This window comes from Oenanthe melanoleuca, chromosome 4, assembly GCF_029582105.1.
Source record: "Oenanthe melanoleuca isolate GR-GAL-2019-014 chromosome 4, OMel1.0, whole genome shotgun sequence".
Taxonomy (NCBI): Eukaryota; Metazoa; Chordata; class Aves; order Passeriformes; family Muscicapidae; genus Oenanthe; species Oenanthe melanoleuca.
The window spans coordinates 39,698,779-39,705,465 of record NC_079337.1 but is presented as its reverse complement, the minus strand read 5'-3'; positions in this window follow the sequence as shown (position 1 = coordinate 39,705,465).

Below are 6,687 nucleotides of genomic sequence, written 5' to 3'. Positions count from 1 at the left end.
CATGCCATCATATGATCCTGGCTCAGGGATCACTCACAGGAACACAGCTCTCAGTCCCCTCCTGTGGTGCAGCAGAGCTTTCAGAAGTCATTCTGTTAGCACCACTAGAGAGCACACAGGATGATGTCCTGCAAAGAGAAGCTCTGGCTTCATGAAAGGGAGAGGTGAGCTACTCTCCAGCTTGAGTAGGGCCAGCATTTCCCTTTCCTTGGTGTGAATCCTGAGCTGTTCTACTAAGCATCAGCTACTTTTATCATCTTAAGACTTTACCTCTGAGTTCACTCCAGATGGAATTTTTTGCTTAATGTGTATGGATTGTCTCAGCTACATCTGAAGTGCTCTGACACTCAGGGTTAAGAGTCCATGACACCCATTTCATTTTTGCAACATAGCAAGGCTGGTTTTGAGACAGGAAAGAAAAGGATAATTCTTCAAAGAAGCTGCAAGTCAAAGGTAGATGAGGAGAATGTAAATGCTGCCCTGGCTGAAATATAGCTGGGACAGTTCAAGCTGGCATCTGTAGTTTTCAAAAAAGGGCCAAAATAACCACAAATTGTGGTAATCCTTTCTGTGCTTCCTTGGACTTTGAACATTCATCAGCAAACTATAATTTGTACTGCTACTCTTTCATTTTCTTTCTGTATGATATATTTTTATATATTACCTTATAGTGCTGATGGACAGAATGGCCCTCTCTATTTCCTCTATTTATTTAAAGTATTGGGGTTTTGTGTTAATGGAATAAAGTCCAAAAGATAAGAATACTCTATTTCCTCCCCTTGCTTGCTTTGTTATATATTTGCATGCTTTAGCTGCCAAAGTATATTTAGCTCTCCCAGTCCATCCCCATTTTTTCTCATCAGTAATTTTTTTTGCATAAGGTCTTTCATCAATCTTCCACTGAGTCATAAACTTTAGTCTTTTTCCATGGTTTAAAATTGCCATGGAAGGTCCAGCCTTTGTACATGTACTGCTCAACACCAGCACACACTCCAGTTTTTTCTAACTCCTTCTCTGATGCCAAAGAACTCTTCTGACCTTGTATTCTTAAAAACTTCATGCAATATATAGAGAAGGGAATACATCAGAGACCACAATGTCTTAAGAACCTTATTTATCAAATAAAAAATTGAGACCTGATGGACACACTTAGAACCTGAATTTCCACATACAGCACCCAAGTGTGATGAGAAAGTTTCTCCTTTTTGTACAAATCAGCTGCCAATAGTGTCACCATCTGCCCCTATTCTCATGCTGGCTGCAGAATTGTTTGGTGTTTAAATCAGACTTGAAAATTCAGGATTTCTTGTTGCTGCTTCATGTGTGTGCCAGATGTGCTCACCTGAGCTTGCTGAGAGAGTGACTTTTTACAGGGGCAGATAGTGAGAGCCCAAGGAGAAACAGGTTTAAACTTATAGAGGAGAGATGTATACTAGATATTAGGAAGACATTCTCTACAAAGAGGGTAGTGGAGTACAGGTGGCCCAGAGAAGCTGTGGATGCCCCATCCCTGGAAGTGTTCAAGGCCAGGTTGGATCAGGTTTTGAGCAATGGGAGTTAAGGGAAGGTGCACACTGCACAGGATTGGAGGAGGTGATCTTTAAGGTCCCTTCCAGCCCAAACCATTCTATGGTTTTATGATGACAGAGGCAAACAGAAGAATAAACATTAAGTGATCCTGGAGACTTGGATTTGAAGCAAGATCTGGACAGCACTTTCAAAATGTCAAATGCTTCCTACACTAGAAAGTACACAATCAGGTGCTCTAGAAAATTCAGTCAGATGTTCCTTTCTTTTAATTTAGAGTCTTTGTACAAGTACAATTGTATTTAATCATGATAAATTAATAAATGCCATCAAAATTTTCAAATATATTTATTTTGTTAAAAAAAAATCATAATTTCTTTCAATGATTTGCCCAGTAGCCTGAAAAAAATAAAGCTGAGCTGAAACATTATGAAAATCAACTTCATGATATACCTAATAAAACATTATAAACTTCATGAGAAATTTTTTCAGTCTAAAAATAAGGAACATCTGAAAATCCACTTTGTTTTATGCTCTTTTACTTTCTGCCTTTTAGCCTAATTACAGAACACAGAAGTAAAAGCCCTTCAATACAACGTCTGGAAGAGATATGAGATACCCTAATTTGACTAAAATCTCTCTGGATACTTAGTCTCAGAGATTTTTTTTTTTTTTCTTTGAACTCCTCATGTGCTAATAAATTTAAAAGGTAGCCTCACAACAAAAAATTGATCTGTAGTTGTTGAGTGTCTGAGTTATGAGTCACTTCTACAGAGTGCCAGAAGCCCTTATGCTGTCTCTACCACACTTAAAAAAACCTTCCTGGGAAACTCTTCATGCACTGAACATTAATTAAAGAAAAATGGAATTACCCAAACCAATCAAACCTGTCTGTTGACAGAACATTAGAAGCAAGATGCATAAGCATCTGCTGAACAGAACAGCAGATCTATTACAGAACTGGGCATAACATCTGAAATACAAATTTTAGTAAAGTGCCAGCAACTGATTTTAATATTGTTAGCTTATTGCATATGATTATCATTTTTATTCAGTTTCCTAAAAAAAAAATAAAATAAATAAATAAATTCTAGTTATTTTATTTTCTGAAAAAGAAACCCATACGTGTGTGCACATGAATAATCTGTTCATTTACCCTCCATATTCTTCTGTCACTTCCATCTCATCCACATAGAAATAATTAATTTTAGCATAGAATCGCCCATGTATCATAGTCTAGAAACTAACTTGCATTGTTTGTTCCTGCAATCTTCCTTAAGGAAATGTAATTGCACCTCTATCTGAAATGTAATTTTTATCTCATCAAAAGCATTTCTCCCCATGCATCTGGCCTTAAAATGTTTTGCTATTCTGTAGCTAGAGATGAATAAAACAAGAATCAAAGTCATAAGAATTAGTGAAGTGAGCTCAACTCACAGAGAACCCAAGTCAGACATAGATTGTTTTAGACCTGGGGGAATGTCTCTCATATGAGCTCAGGTCAAAGAGATAAGCTGAGTCCATTTATAATGACTAGTTATCCTGTAACACTTAATGCTACTAGAGGATTTTTGTTCTAAGCAACATACTTAATCCTTTCATTAAATTCATAGGATATAATCTAGAGTTTCACTGGACTAAATGAAACATCATGTGTTAGATGTTTTACAAAATAACCTTTTGCACTGCATCAAAATCTACACCCAGATATAGGCTGCTCTGATGCCACACACAACTGTGAGTAATAAGGTACAGAAAGCAATTCGTTGAAAATTAAGTGTCTCACTATCAGGTGGACCTGAGTCATTCTGCTCTGGGTATTCCTTGTGTTCAAACAATGCATTGAGAAAACATGGGGTGTCTCTCTACAACCTTGTCTGCCCCAAAGTACTGTAGCTGGCCATCACAGTGTTCTATGTGCACTCCTCAAATGCAGCTGGGAGCCTCCCCATGAATCCAAGCACAGGTGTAGCAGCTGAAAATATTGCTGTAATTCCTGTCATGGTTTAAGCCCCACTGGAAATTTACCCCACACAGGCACTACCCTCCCCCCAGTCACCTCCAGACAGAAAGGCAAAAGGCAGAGATTACAGGTTGAGATAAGAATTTACTGGGAAAGCAGTAAGATAATGAACAGCAACATCAAAAACATTAATTACAAAGGTATACCAAAAGGGGGTGATTTCCATGCAAAAAATGCTCACCAAGTCTATGCAATGTGAACTTAGCTGGTGCCTCCCCACTGATCCCTCCACCACATTTTTTTCCCAAGCCTGAGACAACGAAAATCAATGATGTACAAACTATTTTGTTGGGACCAGTGCCATCCCACTGCTCTGCTTGCCACCTGCTCCCCTGGAAAAGGACAAAATTGCTGTGGAGGGGCTGCATGTCCCCTTTCTTTCCAGCTGAAGCTTCCTTCCTTCTCAGAAACCAGAATCCCTTACTTCCACATCCACCAGTGATTGGTAGTATAGAAGAAAAAACTACACTAGAATAAAAAATATGGCTTCAGGCTCCACACACTTATGGCTACCACCAGAAAACTAACTCTGCCCTGGCCAAAATGAGGACAATTTCCTGATGATACAACAATTGTAGTAGCAGTAATAGTAGTATTTACTTCAGAAAATTCCACAAGTCATGCCAGAGCACAGAAATGCAGAGAGGGATCATACCTGATAATTTTGAAGAGACAAAAGAGTAAGTGGCATGCTTCAAATAAACAGCTGTGTCACATCCCTCAAGATTACCCTACCTATCTCTTTTCCAAGTGTGCTTCTCCCAGGGCAATTTTATCTCTATCTGTAAGTCTGGGTAGTGTTGGTATGGAGCTCACTTCTGGAATGGAAAAGCAGCACCAAGCTGTGGCTCTCAGGTTTGGAGTGCTTCAGCAGCACATGTTGACCTTTGAGGAACCAGTGACAGCAATCTAAATATCTTTTAAGAGTCTGTGCTATAGATAAAAGGGAATGCAAGAAGGTCAGGTCAGATTTGCTGTATTTAAGTTCTAGTGGGACATTTGGCCTACATTTTTAGTTCAGGAGATTTACCCTTCATCTTGTCTGGAGGTTTATATAGTACTGCCAGGCTGTGAGTCAGATTTTCAAAAATAATGAAAAAAAATTAATATCAGGAGGATTTTTGTTCAGAAAAACTGCTTACAAATACTAATGGGAGCTTGTAAGCCTCTAGAATGGCCATAGGTTATGTTTGTCAGCTTTTTTCCCTGCTACCACAAGAGACAGAGATGTTAACTTTCTGTGGTAAATGTGACCTTCCCACAGTCCTATGAATCTCACTGCTGCAGCTTTAAAGGAATAACAAATGCAGAACATTCTGTAGAAATTAAAAAAGAATTAATACTGAGCACAAAATCCTTATATGTCAGTATGAACTGCATTTGTGAGGACACTATAAGTTATTTATTTTACCAGTGTTTTATCATTAGGTAGTGCCTGGAGGCCAACCAAGAGGAGCTTCTCTTGTATAATGCAGAGTAATACAAGAGTTCAGCAACAGAAAGACTTGTAAAAGGAGTGGTCTCCTTGTTTTCCAATCAACACATGACAATACTTCAAACTGAAGTTCTGCTACTGCCTTAAGAAGGTTTTCTACTCTTCCCTTGCATGCCTCCATAACCTGAAGTAAATCTCTGTTTACTTTTTGTTCCACTGAAAAAAATCTTCATTAGAGTAAAAGGGAATGCATCATATATGGAGGTTCAAACTATATTGCCAGTCCAGCTAATGTTTTAATATCTTAATATTCCATATTGTCCAATTAACACAGAAAACCTTTATTAATAATGCAGGAAAAATTGCTTTAGAAGGAAAATAGCCCTTTCAACTACATATCTCTTTTCTCTGGTGTGTGCTTGCCCTTCCTATGTTTCTATGCATTCAGAGGTCGATGGTTTCAGGCTTCCCTGTGATATTTCTGCTGGATGGAGGGACATTTCACATACAGCAACTATCTCATCCTCAATTCTTCACTGAGAGAAGAATGATGTTGTTGCTGGGTATCCCAAAGATCCTCTAGAAATTAACTTTTCATGTGTTTTATCATGGTGTGTTGCCCTTGCTTCCCAGTCAAGTTTGAACAGTGTTCTCCCAGCCCTGACACCCCAGCATGCTGTTTGCTTCACTGTGGCTCTCTTTGGCCTTTACCACACACAGTTTCCATCACTCCAGCCCAAAACAGGGCAGGTAGCATCACTGACCACTTCACAGGGTTAAACCAAGCCCCAGCAGCTCAGGCTGAGGCACAGACAAGGGCTGGCTCTGTGCACAACCAGGTCAGTGCAAAGGCTGGTGTGTTCTTGGGCTAGTGGCAAAATCACATGAATAGACAGCACAATTAACTCATATATTTATATCAGTAATGTTTAAGCCTATTTAATCTTTTCATTTACCTTTATTTCTTTCACTTTATCATGATTTCATATGGACTTGAGTCTTCTAAACAAGAACAACTTCTCTTGAAGCAGGTAAGAAAACTAAGTCCATAATAAAGAATTCTGGGTTTTTTGCAGGAGAATGAAAGGACTGAAGCAGTTAAAGAATGGGAATGCAAAATAAATAGACAAATAGTCAAAATACACATGTATTATAGAAAAAAAACCAAAACCACATGGTTTTGTATTGCTGTTCATGATCATAGGCAGCAACTGGAAGGTCCAGACCACCACATGTGCAAGGCAGGGCCAGTTATACCATGGTGTAACCTAGTCCTAAATACTTCCAGTGATAGAAGTTCCACAACATCCTCAACTGCTCCCTACCCACTGCTTCATTCTCTTTACCCCAAACAGTCCTTTTAAGCATCCTTCTTGGTACAACTTGAAGTCACATGTTTTTAATCCACAATAATAACACTAACTCTAAATCTTTGTTTTGTTCACTGATGCACAGAAAGAACATCTCTTTCCTCCTGCCTGAGTGGTCTAAGTTTTACTAAGATCAGCAGCCACTCTCAAATGATAGAGCTGTATTAGAAGAGCAAGATATTACTTATCACACTGCTCAAGAATCTGTAGTACCTGGGACATTGTTCCACATGGTTCCCTTTGGTTGTCTTAGAGATAATGCTGGAGACTAATAATTTGGGTTATCATCTCTTCTCAATTCTGAGCAATTTATCCATTCCAGAAAATCTCAC